The sequence below is a fragment of the Meriones unguiculatus genome, chromosome 16, assembly GCF_030254825.1.
Source record: "Meriones unguiculatus strain TT.TT164.6M chromosome 16, Bangor_MerUng_6.1, whole genome shotgun sequence".
Taxonomy (NCBI): domain Eukaryota; kingdom Metazoa; phylum Chordata; class Mammalia; order Rodentia; family Muridae; genus Meriones; species Meriones unguiculatus.
Genome location: NC_083363.1, coordinates 61,474,583 through 61,490,270, shown reverse-complemented (window position 1 = coordinate 61,490,270; position 15,688 = coordinate 61,474,583). Strand labels below are relative to the sequence as shown.

The 15,688-nt window shown below is 51.2% G+C and overlaps 1 long non-coding RNA gene across 1 annotated transcript; it reads left to right on the top strand.

Annotated features, from left to right (window-relative positions):
- The first annotated feature begins 8,600 nt into the window (after positions 1–8,600).
- On the top strand, positions 8,601–15,143 carry LOC110559889 (uncharacterized). Its single transcript, XR_002477100.2, has 4 exons — positions 8,601–8,808; positions 11,170–11,313; positions 11,654–13,093; positions 13,922–15,143. It is a non-coding gene; the product is annotated as an uncharacterized LOC110559889 (long non-coding RNA).
- The last annotated feature ends 545 nt before the right edge of the window (positions 15,144–15,688 follow it).

Here is a 15,688-nt window from a genome sequence, read left to right as displayed (position 1 = left end):
GACGGGCTTGCTTGTGCTCAGCTTCCCTGCCTCTCAGCTCACTGCAGCTCCTCCTGTTCAATCAAACCGAACCACTTTCTTTATGGTTCTTATTTTGCGAGCAATTAACTATGATTTGTGTGGTTGCTATGTCCATCGCCAGCTTCTTTCGTTTTTGTCCCTTGCCTGCTAAAACATCAGCCCATCCGAGAGGCCGATACTGCAAATTCTATTCCCGATGAACAATGGTCTGGCTCCTTATCTCAGTATTTCTTGTATCTGTCATCTTATCTGAACCACGCAGCAACCTACGTGATGAAATGTTTTCCTACAACTGACAAACGTAGAAATGGCTCAGGGCGGAAGGGACCCAAGCCTCAGTGAAAGCCTGACACTTCCCAGGGCAGCCACTGTCAGGATCTTCAGAAGCCACACTTGCATATTCTGCTAATGCATGTGGAGGTTAGGATTTTTTCCCCACTTGTAAAGAGCGATTCTTTGCAGAGATATAGCTAGTTGAACAGGTGCTAACGGGTGTGGAGCTGCATCTTGATTCTTGGGGTCCCGACTTGGGCTCCTGGGTGTTGCTGACAGGGTGGAGTCAGAGAGAGCATCAACTGTACCCTAGGACACTACACAGTTGAGTGAGCAGGCAGCTACAGGGAAAACACAAGTCTCATTTGTCCACCAATTGTGGGCTTTTCAGGAAGCAGAGGGCAAGCGAACAAACTTGGTGGACCAGGACAAATTCAGCCAGTCCAGGGGCCCCTGCCCTCCTGCTTGGATCCTTGCTCCGAGCTGAGACACAACACGGTCTCATGGGGGTGGGGGTCCTCCTGCCAGGTCGCTCCCTGTGGACTGGGAGCGCGGTCCCTCCAGGGAGCAGACTGGCCACGCTTCTTCACATCCTTCTCTGTCCGCCCTCACTGAACCCTTAGATGCTGAGTGCGAACAGCTGAAGCTGAGGGCTGGAGAGCCACCGCGACAGCGCTGGAGCTGTCTCTGTCAGGGAGGCAGGGCTCTAGGGTGCTCCTCGGAACAGGGGCGGCCGTGCTCACAAAGCCGCTGTCCCTGGAGAGCGTGCAGCCTGCTGTCTGCTTAGCTAAGCGTCCTCTGCTTCCCTCAGCCTCCCGCGTCGCCTGAATTTCCAGACCACCCCTGAAACAGGAAGTGGACTTCCGGCTTGCTCCACTTCCGGCTTGCTGTGCGGCAACCCTGCTGCGGCCCTCCTGGGCTCTCCCTGGGCCCCGTCTCTGCCTCCCTGTCTCTGTGCCTGCAGAAACCTACCTTGTAGGGTTGGAATGGCTACTAGCACTGTGCGTGGTCCGCGGTGGCTATTGACATGACCTGCAGCCTCTGCTAGGCCGGACTGCGGCCTCCTAGGGACTCGGGGCCAGGCTGATGCCCTGCGCTTGGCACCTTTCAGCCGCGTAGCAAACGTCTGCAGGGCCGGGTGGGGAGAACGGCTAACTGCGCCTGCGCACCTGCTGCTTGCAGTCCCTGGTTCCCAGGCTGCATGTTAGCGTGAGGCTCACTCGGTCTGAGCTGCCAGCCCCCCACAGGCTCCTTGGTTCACCAGGACTTAGGACAGTCACCAGAGGAAAGGGTGACCCGCGCACAGACTTCCCTTATGCGGCCAGAGAACGAACGCGCAGAGAGAGCACAGTGGGCGTCTCTCCTCGCCACGGTTTCGAGTGCAGCTCGTGGCAGTGCGGCTGGGCGGAAGCGGCGTCCACGGGGCTCCAGGCCTGCACCCGGGCCACACTGGTGCTATGTAGCTGGCGTGTGTGGGTGGCACGGACTTGTGCGCCTGCCTCTTTCCGAGGTCAGGCCTGCCTAGAGGTTTCAGATGACCAGGAGACCTGATCCAGTGTCTGTTTTCACGGCGTGAGGGGCCGTAACCCTGCTCTGTAGACATTCACCCAAGAGCTGAGCCAGCTTGCCCCGAGGCCAGGACGCCATCCCACCAGCCCCACACACTCTCCCCTGGGGGAACCCGCCGCGCCGTGGCTGTGGGCAGGCGTCCGGTTAGTCGCCGGGAACGAAGGCTCGGGAGCCTGCCTGAGTTACAGCCAGCTCTAAAATTGGAAAGTGATGTTTACCTTCCCTGTGGTACCGCCCCTTGGCGGAGCAGGCCAGGCGTCCATTGCAGCCCGCAGCCCTGCACCCCGCAGCCCGGCACTCCGCAGCGCTTCAAGGCGCTTATTGCAAGTTCTTTTCTGCATTATTATTTATATGAATCTTTTGTGTTCTCATCCACTGCGAAGTCTGAGAAACACGTGTGCGCCTCTGTAGCATGATGTGCCACCCACGCCTTGGCTGTAGGGAACCCCAGAAAGGCTCTTGCAGTGAACAAAGGAAAAGTGAAGCAAAATCCTGACGTCTCAGAGACTCCGCAAAGCTTTAGAAGCTGTGAGGGATCTCACATGCTCATTTAAAGATGAGATTTGCCAAGTGATTAGGAAAACAGCTCCTTGGAGGGTAAGGCAGAAAGGGCTTTTCTTTCTTTCTTTCTTTCTTTCTTTCTTTCTTTCTTTCTTTCTTGCTTGCTTGCTTGCTTGCTTGCTTGCTTGCTTTTTCTTTCTCTTGTGTGTGTAGGTGTGCACTCGAGTTTACGTGTGTGCTATAGTGCTTGCTGGCACGTGTGTGGAGGTGCACGGGGGCACTGGGAATCTTCCTTGATGAGTCCTCCTGCGCATTCACTGATACAGGATGAACCCAGAGCTCACTGACGCGGCTGGACTGGCAAGCAGCTTGCTCTGACGATCCTGTCTCTACTCTCCGGGCACTGGGGGGTGGCTCTCCACACCCATATAGCGTGTGCATGGGGTCAGCGTGTGCACGGGGTCCGGGCCTCTGGTTTTCACAAGTACTGGAACCACCAAGCCATCTCCAGAGGCTCAAAGAAGCCTGCCTGACTCTTCCCCATACTGCTCTAGGAACTGTACTGTACCTTTAAATCCTTTCACATCTTCATTGCTTGGCATATTTTGAACATAATTTTTTCTACCTTTTTTTTTTTTACAGATGAAATTATCTCTGGGCAGTGGTGGTGCACGCTTTTGATCCCAGCACTTGGGAGGCAGAGGCAGGTGGATGTCTGAGTTCCAGGCCAGACTGGTCCACATTTTGAGTTCCCGGACAGCGAGGGCTCCGTAGAGAAACCCTGTCCCCAAAAACCAAAGAGATAGACTTACCTTGACTATTTTGATTATTAAGAAGTGGCCCATGCTTAATGTAAACAATGTAGACACATAAACTAGAAAGTACAAAATGCAGCTAGGCCTGTTCCCAGGAGCTTACTTACTGGTCTCTTTCTGTAGTTACGACACACTGTGACAGACAACGTAGTTACGGTTCCTGTTCCGTTCTCTCTGAATCGGCTTTTAATGAGTGCAGTGTCACAGCCTTCTTTGCACAAGGACACGTGAAGGTCCCACTGTTCCTCAGACACCCAGTTCTCCCTACCCCCACCCAGCCGCTAGAACTTCAGGAAGATTTTTTGTTGTTGTTACAGGCTACACTGCAGCGAAATCCTTGCACACAGATCTTTGCCATGTATTTCTCCCATTACACTTAAAACGTGGACCTTGAGGGTTTAAGGGTACAAGCGTTTAACATTTTGAAAGCTGTATTTTCATCCAAAAACTTCATGGATTTGCTTTCCCAGTCTCTAGCCCCTAGTAGAAATTAACACAAACTGTTGGGCACTCTAGCCCTGACACATGTTGGAAAACATGCAGCTGACACGCTTCCGTAGGATGGTAGATGGGGGAAATACTGTATATTTTCCAAATGTTTTTACATAGGAGACATGCATTCTTTTGAAGCCTGCATGGTGGTCCGTGCACTGGCTGGAACACCCTTAATTCTTGTTTTAGGATCTGGGACCTGAAGCCATGCCCTTGCTTTCACTGCAAGCCAGTGTGTGTGTCAGCAGGGAGGGCCTTGAACTTTCTCCGAATCTCTCTCCCTGGGCTGGAAAGGCCAGCTGGGAGAGGACAAGGCCATCTGAGGAGGAGCCTTCCCAAGTTCTGCACATCTTGAATTTTCGCCAAAGCACAAAGAACGACCATATTGTAGTGTTTCGTTTCTGCAGCTGACACTGGTCCTCTTTTCTGACCAGGCCAGGTTGGTGTGGGAGGAGACAGGTGGCCCACGGGTTGACATCAGAGGACGCTCTGGGATAGTGAGGGCTGAGGTAAGTTCAGAGGGGCTGTTCTCGTGGCCGAGAGAGGTCAGACTCGGGTGTCCTCGCCACCTTCCTGCGGTGCCCTTTGAATTTGTAAATCACCCCACCACTCCAGTGGCATGGAGCATCCAGAAGCTGCTCCTGTTACAGAGAATTTAACTTGAGCTGCCGGGGAAAGGGGTATTTGATAGTCCAAGGTTATCTTACTTCTTCCTGGTGGCTCAGCAGGAAAATGGCTTTAGATAGAGGCCAGAATGGAAAGTTCCATAGCCTAACCCCACAGACTGCCAAGGCTGGTCTTGGTGGAATTTGAGGGCCTGGGACCGTACTGTCCTGTGGAGCAGCCTGCAGATACGTGGCGCAGCCACTGAGCCCTTGAGAGTGAGGATCAGTTCGGTTCGGCACCAGGAAACTTAACTGATTCCAGCAACTTGGTATTGAGGGTCCTTTTCAATAGCAAATTTTATGAAGACTAAACACCAATCAAGGGTTTCTTTTCAGAAAATTGTGTTTTTAATTATAAGTATGTGTGAATGGCTGTGTGCGTGCGTGTGAGTTCAGGTACAAGAAGAAGCCAGAAGAAGGTGTCAGGTCGCCCGGAGCTGGAGTTGGGTGTGGTTCTGAGTTGCCCATGTGGTTCTGGGACCTGAGTTCGATGCACCATGAGAGCAGCAAATGCTCTTAGCTGCTGGGCCATCTCACCAGCCCCTGATAGATGTTCCTATGAAAATTTCGTGTCTTAAATTAAATGTGCTTTATGTGGCAAGTAGATACTGATTTTCAGTGGTGGAAAATGGAAGAAAATATAAAGTAGTTCAATCATGTTATATAATGACAGTGTTTTTAAAGTAGACAATTCCAGATAAACAAAATGGAATGTAAAAAGTAATTTTATCCGATTTCAGTTTTTATACTACTTAATACAGTTCCTGGAAAACAGAGACTTCTTGGGTACTCACTCATCCACTCTTTTTTAGGTATTTATTAAACACCTGATATGTGCTAAGTGTTAAGAAAGGAAAATAGTTACAAAATTTGGAGCAGTGCCTTGTAAGCCTGCCGTGCACTTGCTGGGAAGACTGTGTCTGTGCACACTCTAAGAACCCCCCAAAAGGTGACATTACCTAGGACCAGTGTCAAAATCAACTTTCTTCCAAGCGTCACAGACTAAACTCCTTGCTTATCCATCTGCAGAACCTATGGCTTCCTGACGTGTATAAGGCTCTGGGTTTCCTGTGCATTTTCTACTTGCTACACTTGGAAGGGTTGGCTAACGGAAAGATGGTTTGTGGGAGAGAGCTCAGGCTTCTGGTCCTCTGCAGCACCAGCCAGTGCGAGGTTTCCTCCAGTGAGGTGCAGTCTCTCCATCAAAGCACGATTAGCCGCCCGTGCTACAAAGGCGGTGGGCATTATAGTAAGGAGAGTGACCAGGCCCACTGCAAATCTTTTTTCTTGCTATATAACCCAAGCTACTCTCAAGCCCATGGCCCTCCTGCCTGAAAGCGTGGGTATACAGAGACAGGCTTCCTACAAGTCACCCAGAAAATCCAGACAGATCAAAAGAGGACTGTTAGTTTTCCCCATGAGCAGAAAACTAATGGAGCAACAAATGAAGATAACGTTGCAGAGGGATCGTTAAAGGAATCAGTAAAGGTTCTGTGGTACAGGATGTACCTAGCGTAGATGCAAACCCGCTCCCCACCCATACCCCCAAATCCGGCAAAATCTGTAATGTTGATTTCTGAATTACTGTGTCTCTCGGGACAGCCTTCCAGCTCCTCCACAGAGCTTTCCTGAGGAATAAACACACCAGTGAGACCAGAGAGGAGAGGACAATAACTCATCTGTCACTCAACCAGCAAATGCCCCTCGGAGATCTAAGACTTGATGAGCCCGTGGTTGGCGTCACAAAAGACAACGGGCCCCGTTGCTGGGGAAGCACCCACCAGGACTCTTCCTCGGAGCGTATGTTGCTTCCTCGGGCCCCTGTGACTCCTTTCTTCCCCAGAGCAGCTCCGAGATTTACTCACGGAACCATCAGGGGCCGAGCAGGCGCTTTGCCTACCTCAGTCCAACATGTACTACACGCAGGAGTGTGAATTAACTGTACAGGCCCTGAGCTGTGCGGAGAGGCAGGCTGAGCGAGCCCTGGGGAGCAGTGCTCCTTGGCCTCGTCACTAGTTCCTGCCCCGACCTCGCCCAGGCGGACCAGAAACCGTGAGCTGGGCTACACCTCTCCGGGTTACTTTGGTCGTGCTGTGTATCACAGCACACACAGAAGGCACACTTCGACAGGGCCCCGGAAGGTGGGCAGGGCCAGAGGGACCCAGCCTCGAGCATTTCCGTCTACCTGACCCGTTTGTGTTCATGTGGTTTTTCTCACTCATCCCATTATTGATCTGAAGCTCACCGTGTTTTCCTTGTGTGTGCCCAGTGTGTGCTCTAGCACTGAGCCCCACCCCCGCCCGGGAAGGGCGTCAGGGTGTGAGACTCACTGGTCACTGTGGCTGGACGTCCAGGATGGCAGGAGGCTCTTGTATCAGCAGAGGTGTGACAAGAGAGCTGGAGCGAGGCAGCAAGGGCAGCGGGTGTGTGAACTGAGCTCTGTAGAACCTGGGCCAAGATCAGGCACCTGGGAAGAGTGGGGGCAGGGAGAACCGGGCGGGGGCACTGGTGGCCAAGGTGACAGGGCCCACCTGAGCCCTCACGCCCTTCTCCTTTCTCACAGGCACGCGTGGGGCGACACAGACGGTGAGTCAGCAGAACTCTACTCAGTTCCCAGCCTCACTTGGGTTTGGTCACCACTCTTAGGTCAAAGCGCGTGACCAAGTCGGTCGGTCCTGGAATTCCCAGCGAAGAGGAAGTGGTGTATGCCCGACCAAGTTCCTGCCGGGCTCAGACTCACACCTCCAGACAGGGTGAAGGGCCCGTGGTGGCACCCCACTCTGCTGCTCTCGGCGGCTGCCAGAGTGCGCTGAGGACAGAGTTCCTGGGATCCCCAGCCCTCCTCTGAGGGCCAGCTGGATGGAGGACACTCACACACGCTCCCATGAAATACGCCCAGCTGTTTCCCCCGCCCCTGTAGCTGCAAAGTGTGGAGACCCAAGTGGATTTTTAAGCCGCTAAGACACTTTCCCGGACATACAGGTCATATTGGGAAAATTTCTTTGAGGGGGAAGTGTCTTCATTTTCCTCCATGGTCATTTTTTCTCAAGTTGCTGTGGACAAGACAGGACGCATCTATTCAAATGTAAACGTGTTAGGACCCGCTTCGGAGCTTTGTATCCCGTCCCCCTGCCCCGCCCTTGGCAATATTTGACGGGCATTTCTCACAGCCCACAGTGATTCACAACTGCACCTTGCTGCTCTTAGGAATCATGGCGTCAGTATCTGTTGTGCGAGCCCTGTGAAAAGGTTGTCTGACCGCCAGAGGGGCGGGACTCACGGTTAAGAGCCATGGCTTTAGAAGACTAGGGAGAGGTAGGGAAGAAGCTTTTGGAGACAGAAGTGATGAGGCTCGGGAGGGGAGCACAGGAAGTGACGTCACAATAGCAAAGGGCATCTCAGAACTGAGGGGTGGTTTCCTGCAGAAATCATGACGCAAAGACCAGTGAGCATGGGCTCCCAGAAAGCTTCTGGATCTTAAATCAGGAAGTTGCCAGTGACCTTTGAGAAGATGATTCCCCTAGTCTTCAGGGGATGTCCAGGTACCCTGGCTTATGGGGGGAACTCTGTAACAGCCACAGAAGTTTCATGGGAAGGCTGGGGACAGATAGGACTGTAGTTACAGAGGCAGAACAGAGAACTTTAAAGAAAGTTCCACATAATAATTATTTTCATTATGTGTTTTGGTCACGTTTATCCCCTCAACAGACATCTTGTCTCTTCCTATCCCCCATTAGTCCTTTCCTTTCTCACCAAGTTCACCTTCTGCCCTCAAGCCCCTCCTTTATTTTATGAACCAGTAAGTTTCATTAGGGTTTCATGGGTTTACAGGAACACAGGCACCTTTCCAGGGGCTTCACATCAATGAAGATCATCTTTTTCTTCTCCATCAACTGTTGGAGAGAGAATGTTTTTTAAAGAGTGGAGGAAAGTCCTGGAGAAGCAGAGACAACGACGAGGAGGAGCAGGAGGAGGAGGAGGAAGAGGAGGAGGAGGATGAACAGGAAGAGGAGGAGGAAGAGGAGGAAGATGAACAGGAGGAGGAGGATGAACAGGAGGAGGAAGAGAAGGAAGAGGAGGAGGAGGTAGAGGAGGAGGTAGAGGAGGAGGAAGAGGAGGATGAACAAGAGGAGGAAGAGGAGGAGGATGAACAGGAAGAGGAGGAGGATGAGCAGGAGGAGGAGGATGAACAGGAGGAGTATGAGCAGGAGGAGGAGGAAGAGGAGGAGCAGGAGGAGGAAGAGGTGGAGGATGAACAGGAAGAGGAGGAGGAAGAGAAGGATGAACAGGAAGAGGAGGAGGAAGAAAAGGAGGAGGAGGATAAACAGGAGGAGTTGGATGAAGAGGAGGAGGAACAGGAGGAGGAAATAGAGGAGAATGAGCAGGAAGAGGAGGAGGATGAACAGGAAGAGGAGGAAGAAAAGGAGCAGGAGGAAGAGGAGGAGGAAGTGAAGAAAGCATGGTATCTGGAGGTAGGAGAAGGAAGAGTGCCCTGTGTCCCTCTGAACAGAACCTCCCCGCCCCGCCTGCCCCCCAGCCTCTGTTCATTTAGCTTCACTTGGCTTGCTTGCTCCTGTCTGTTGTTATTGAATTCAGGGTGTTCCAGGTCTGTGCTTGAGCTTCCAGCGTTCAGGCACCTGTGCACTTTACTCAAGGGCTTCCCCACTGCTGACCAGGTGCCAGAGTGGTCAGCACTGAAGTTAGCCCTGAGGCTAAGCCACGAACCTCTGAGGTCAGGGATCTGGTGTCCAGAGCATGCTCTTGTTCTCCCCGCTCTTCTGCAAAATGCTAACGTGTTTTTTCCTGTTTGGGTCTCCCTGGGCTCAGCCCTCAGGCAGGCGCTGTGTTTTTTTGGGCACTAGTTGCTGAATTACTGGCAGGCTCAGCTCGAGCCCACTTCCTTCTCAGCTAGTGGTTTTGAAACTTTCAAAGAAATGGTTCAACCCATCTATCATAACATTCCAGAAATCCCTACTGTGTCAAATGGCTAACGGTTCATTTTACACACATATTCCCATCACAGCCTGGAACTTCTGCTTACACACCGTAGAGCCCAGTAGTGTGAACTGAGGCAGCTCTCAGATGGAAGATGCAGAAGGGCTATAGGAACCTGGTACACACTGAAGGGAGCCTCAGGGTCCAGATTATTTCTATTATTTTGGTCACACTGTAACGAGAAATTCCTCCTTCACACAGATAAAGGACTATTAACCATAACTTTTAAAAAAGAGCCAGCCTTGCAACCTTGAAATATTCTGTAAGTAATCAGAAAATGACAGGATACAATATCTCTGAAGGTCTTTACAACAAACTTGTAACATGGCTGCTGGTCTTTAATGTGCTATATACATTGTAAAGGACATGTTCAAATCCATCATATTACAGTATGAAAACATAACATCTTTTTTGGTATTATTTATTTACTATTTATAGTTTTCTGCCTGCATGTGTGCCAGAAGAGGGCACCAGTTCCCACTATAGATGGTTGTGAGTCACCATGTGGGTGCTGGGAATTGAACTCGGGACCTCTGGAAGAGGAGCCAGTGCTCTTAACCTCTGAGCCATCTCTCCAGCTGATTAACAATATCTTAAAGCTGGAATCTGTGACAGAGTCCACATGTAGCTGAAGACACGGAGCAAAGTAAAGCACGTGAGAGTTTCCCCTGAAACACGAGCAAGAACCAGAGAGAAATTCCACCCAGGACAACACACGTAACACGCTCCAAGGGTTCTGAAGACAGAAGAACGGAGAACACGTGGGGAGAACACGTGGGAGTACAGGACACCAGCCTGGGAAGGTGGCGAGTGTCAGGCTAGCAGAGAGCAGGCTCGGGTGACGGGTGGAACCGACCTTCCATCTGCTTCTTTGTTTTTGAGAGGGAATCTGGAGACACAGCCCAAACTGGTCTTGAACTCGAGGCCACTCTCCTGCCTCAGCCTTGTGAGCACTTGGGTTATGGGCCCGTGTTACTACACCCAGCTATAATTTGTGGTTTTTAAAATAGAGACCTTTCTGTGGAGATCTCCAGGACTGTGATGGAGCTAAGGGTAGTAGAGGCCGAGGCAGAATGCCTTGAGTGGAGTCCCGTTGAGGGGACCTCGTTACCACAGCGTGGTGAGCGTCTCCAGTGGAGGGGGAGGGAGAAGCAGAGAAGAAGGCAGCACCCTGCTAGGAAGGGAAGCTTCACTCCCGGGCATTGAGTCTGACTCTCAGCTGAAACTCCTCAGCCTGGTCACTGAGCCAAAGAAACGGTCTGAAGCCTGGGCCCCCACAAGGCAGCAAGTGCTTCTTTGTGGAGGTCTGGCTCACCACTGTGGCTGAGATTGAATGTGTGGAATCTGTGTGTGTGTCTGTCTGTCTGTCTCTCTCTCCTGTGTGTGTGTGTCTGTCTCTCTCTCTCTCCTTTGTGTATGTCTGTCTGTCTGTCTCTCTCCTGTGTGTGTGTGTCTGTGGGAGCAGGTGTCCAATCGTACACACCCATGCACAAGCATGGAGGCCAGAGAAGGGCAGATGTTTTGCTGCCCTCTGCACCTTATTCCTGTGAGTCTTTCATTGAACCTGGAGCCAGCAGAAGGCCAGCGAGTCGAGTCCCATGATCCTCCTGTCTCTGCCCACAACAGTGTGGGAGCACAGGCTCTCGGGCAGCCAATCAAGCTTTTCATGCAGAATCCAGAGCCAGTGCCACATGCTTGCTCTAGGGCCCTCACCCCGCCTAGCCATCTCCCCAGCCTTAAGCTGCTTTCTAACTACAAAATCCACATGCTGTCATGCTAATGAAAAGGCAAATAGTTTTCTCTCCATTCTTGTCATTCGGCAAAACCATGTTTTTCAGGTAGGTATTCATTGTAACAGACCCAATCAAGAAGAATCTGAGTCCAGCACTTTCCAGAAAAGACGAACAGCCCCGATGCCTCTGTCTGCCTCAGTGTCACTGAGTTCCTGGTTCCTCCAGAGTGCTTCTTCAAGCATCAGTCAGGTTGGTGAGGGGCTCAAAGGGGGGTGGGAAGGGAATTCATGTGGTTTCTGACAGAGGAAGCTCTACCTTAACGTGCGTCATTTCTGAAGTGGAGAGAGTTCTCGTACGCTTTCAGAGAAGCCAGCACAATAACAAGCTGATATTTTTGACACATTTAATAGGTCAAAATAGCAAAAACACAGCTTATCTCAAAATCCTGTAGTGTTATTTGCATGTGAAATGACTAAAACACACTTCACAGTTGGCCATACTGAGATTTTATTAGCCAAAGAAATCCAGTTCGGTTTTATGAAAGACACAATTGGCTTCTTCTTTTATTTATTTATTTTTTTAAATGCAGGTTTCAACAAAGATCACTTGGACTTGAAGATGAAAGCCAACAGGGACACATGCTGATTAGCCAACTCTGTGGGAAATCATGGTTTGACAATGCTAAAGGCAGCTCCTCCTGAAACTCATAGTCACAAAGGGATGGGTAGAGCCCACCTGTCAGCAAGGGTGTTGGTTTCCTGGGCTCAGAGCCACACGGGCTTAGGTTAGACTTCAGTCAAGAAGCCTGTGTGTGGAGGGATGTCCTGTGCAGATCTGGCCATGTGGCCGTCCTTCTCCAAGTAGCTCCAGCAGGCTCTGGCTCCAGAGTTCCTGTCTCCACTGGGAGCAGGGCCTACTGTGGATGGTCCAGTATTCCTTGTCAGGCATCCTTGCCCCAGAAACCAAACACAAGGCTCCTGGAGCCTGGACACTCCCTTGGCCTGTGATAAAGTGATTCTTGTGGAAAATGGAGGAAGCCAAAATGAAGCAAAGCTGCACTATGGCCTTAAGCAAATAGATGAGGAGTTTGACTCAGTCTGTGTGTTTCTATTCTGAGCCACCCTTCTGGTTCCTGAAGCTTGGAAGCTTCAGATGGTTTGCCATCAAGGAAGAGCCAGGGATGGCTCAGTGGGAGGAGCAGTGGCTACCAATCCTGATGACCCGAGTTTTTCCTTCATGACCCAAATGGAGGAAAGAGAGGCCTGACCCCCAGGTGTCCTCTGACCTCCACACACTTGTCACGACACACATTCTCTACTCTCCTCCAATAACTGAATAAATCTAAAAAGCATATTTTAAAGAAGCAGAGAAAGGGCTGGGTGCTAAGGCAGTGTGGTGGTGAAAAGTGTGGACCCATGCCCACACTGCCTGGGTGCAAATCCCCACTCTTCCGCTGGCCCTTCCTCTTGGGAAGGTCATTTATTCTCTTCCTGCTTTGTGTTCTCTCCCCGAAAAATCGGGGTGGGGTCACGAATAAGCGTTCTTATGGGGCTCGGTTGAGTTCATAGTTGGAAAGTTCAAGGAAGAGGTCGCTTGGGGAAGCAAAGGATTTCTGTAATTTGCCCAACCCACATCTGTGGGTCAGGCATTGGAGCGCTTTTCTGGGAAGAACTCTTGGTGTGTTTGTTTGTTTGCTTGTTTTTTGTTTTTTGAGACAGGATTTCTCTGTGCAACAGCCCTCTTTGTCCTGAAACTTGACTTGTAGACCAGGCTGGCTAACTCACAGAGCTCCACCTGCCTCTGCCTCCCAGGTGCTGAGATTAGAGGTGTGCACCACCTCACCAGCTGCCACTGGTGGGAACTTTTTCTTTCTTTCTTTTTTATTATCACCATTTACTACAATTTATTCGCTTTGTATCCCAGCTGTGGCCCCCTCCTGAGGCTTTTCTCTCACAGGGATGTTGCCTTCAGCCGTATCTACCTTGATGGTACACACAATGCATGGTCGGGGAGAACATTAAAGCCACGGGTAAGTGCTACAAAGAGAACCACACACGTGTTCTGTAAGAGTGAGCACGGGCTGGCAGAGGGGCTCTGTAAGCTTTAGAGAGGACGAGTCCAGGCCTTCCCTCGGTGTACACGTCCCAAAACCGGAACAAGCAAGGCCCGGGGACAGCCGCAGGCTGGAGGCACAGAGGAGGGCCCAGAGCCTGGCTTCTGTGGGGGCTTTGGAGGCCTTGGGGAAGAGTTCAGGTTTTATTCCAAATGCAGTGGGGAGGTTATGGTCTGGGTATCAGGTGGTTCCAAAGACTCGTGTGTTGAAGGTTTTGGTCTCCAGCTGTTAGATGCAGTTGTTGGAAGATGATCGGATCATGAAGGTTTTGGCCTAATCAATGAACGGGTCTACTGTGATGTCAGGATAGAAGGGCAGGGCTAGGAGGTGAGGGACAGTAAGAGATGGGCCCAATGGAAATAGGTAGCTCCCTGGGGTGTCCCACACCTCTGCCTGTGGCCCTGTGAGTAGCTGTGCTCCAGCTCTGCCTTCTTCATCACACAGGGGACGGCCAAGCGGGTAGGAGAGAAAGCATCTGTCTCTCAGGGAAGAGCAACAGGCCTTTCTTTGTGAGGGGAAAGGGGACCATGAGGACCCTGGCTTTGCCCTCACTTTCACCTCAGAGATGTGCAAGTTCAGTGCCACCCGCCTCCCTGCTCCCATCCCTGGCCTCCTGGCCTCCCTGGCCTTCCTGCTCCTGTCCCCGGCCTCCTAGGCCCTGAGGCCTGTTTCCTGTCCAGTGACTGCCAGGCTTCAGTAAGATAACTTACACACTTACCACACAGCACTTTCTTCTATTTTCAGCTTCTGGTCTTCAAATCAAACAACAGAAAACCCCACAACGCTCTCTCCTTCGTGGAGACGACAGAAAACCCCACAACGCTCTCTCCTTCGTGGAGACGACAGACAACCCCACAACCCCTCGTGGAGACGAGGGTTGGTGCCTGCAGCTGTGGCCTCTTGTGTGTCCTGCCTCTGTGAGCAGGTGGGCAGGAGGGTAAGGCCATCAGGATCCCGAAGAGCCTGTGTGGCTTCCAGCAGCTCCACGGCTGTTCACGTGAGTTAGGAATCCAGGCCCCGGCACACCTTACCCAAGGTGAAAAGTGCACGCAGCTGACTCTTCCCAACAGCTCTCGTGGGAAGCTGCCCATGAGGCACAATGCAACGCCGGCTGGAACAGATAAAGGCCTGTGTGTAACTGCGTGTCACAACATGGACGCTCTCACAGACACGAAAGCGTTGTACCGAGCCATTCTGCTCCGTTGACAGAGAAGAGCAGGCAGCACAGATCTGTGACGTAAGAGTCAGATGATGGTGGCCGCAGGAATGAGGGGACAGGGCAGGCAGAGGCTGTGGCCAACCGCAGGAGCATTCACTCTGTGGAGATTCTCCCAACTCACACCTGTGACGCCTACACATGTTCTCGCCAGCGAAAACTGAAACCCAAACTGGCTGTTCATGTCAATATGGTGTCTACATTTTTTTAAAAGCCCTAATCACCTGTGAACATGACTTTGTTATTTCTTCTGTGGTGAAGTGATCCAGAAGGCAGCGAGTCAAGACTTCTCTTACATTGTTTAAAATCGAAACTCTAAAGCATCAGACACTCCTTGATCGCCCTTATGTGCTGTGGACGTGACTTGACATTTCATTCTGTGGTCCAGCCAGGCATGAGGACAATGAGTGTTTCATCTACTCGTCTTTTTTTGCTGGCACAGCATCCCTCTCAAGTTCTTAGGACCAGATCTTCAGTTATAGTAATTCCCCCGCACCCCGAAAACAAAACAAAATAAAATGAAGATGAGCAGGAGCTTTTCTAAAACCCCATCAAAATCGTTTACTGACCTTAAAACACTTCTCCAGTGTGTGTGTGGGGGGGGGCGGGGGGCGCCTTTAATCCCAGCACTTGGGAGGCAGAGGCAGGTGGATCTCGGCAAGTTTGAGGCCAGCCTGGTCTATAGCCAGATCTAGGCCAGTCAGGGCTGAAGAACCATCTTGTCAAATATGATCAATAGTTAACAGGAGAACATGACAGAGCCCAGGGAGATGCGTTGGAATTCCTTCCTTCTTTCCTTCCTTCCTTCCTTCCTTCCTTCCTTCCTTCCTTCCTTCCTTCCTTCCTTCCTTCTCTCCCTCTTACCCTCCCTCCTTTTTTCCTTCCTTTCCTTTCCTTTTTCCTTTCCTTTTTTCCTTTTTCCTTTCTTTTTTCCTTTTCCTTTTTCCTTTTCCTTCCTTTTTCCTTTCCTTTTTCCTCTTTCCTCTTTCCTTTCCTTTATCCTTTTCCTTTCCTTTTCCTCTTTCCTTTCCTTTTCTTCTTTTTCCTTTTCTTTTTTCTTTTTCCTTCCATTTCCCCTTTCCCTTTCCCCCTTTCTTTTTCCTCCTTTCTTCTCCCCTTTCCCCCTTTTTTTTCCTCCTTCTTCCCCCTTCTTCCCCCTTCTTCCCCTTCCTCCCCTTCCTCCCCCTTCCCCCTTTCCCCTTTCCCCTTTCCTTTCTGGCAGGGTCTTGCTAAATAGCCTATGTAGCCTAGAATTTGTTGTGTAGACTAGACTGGTCTTGAACCTTCCCCAGTGC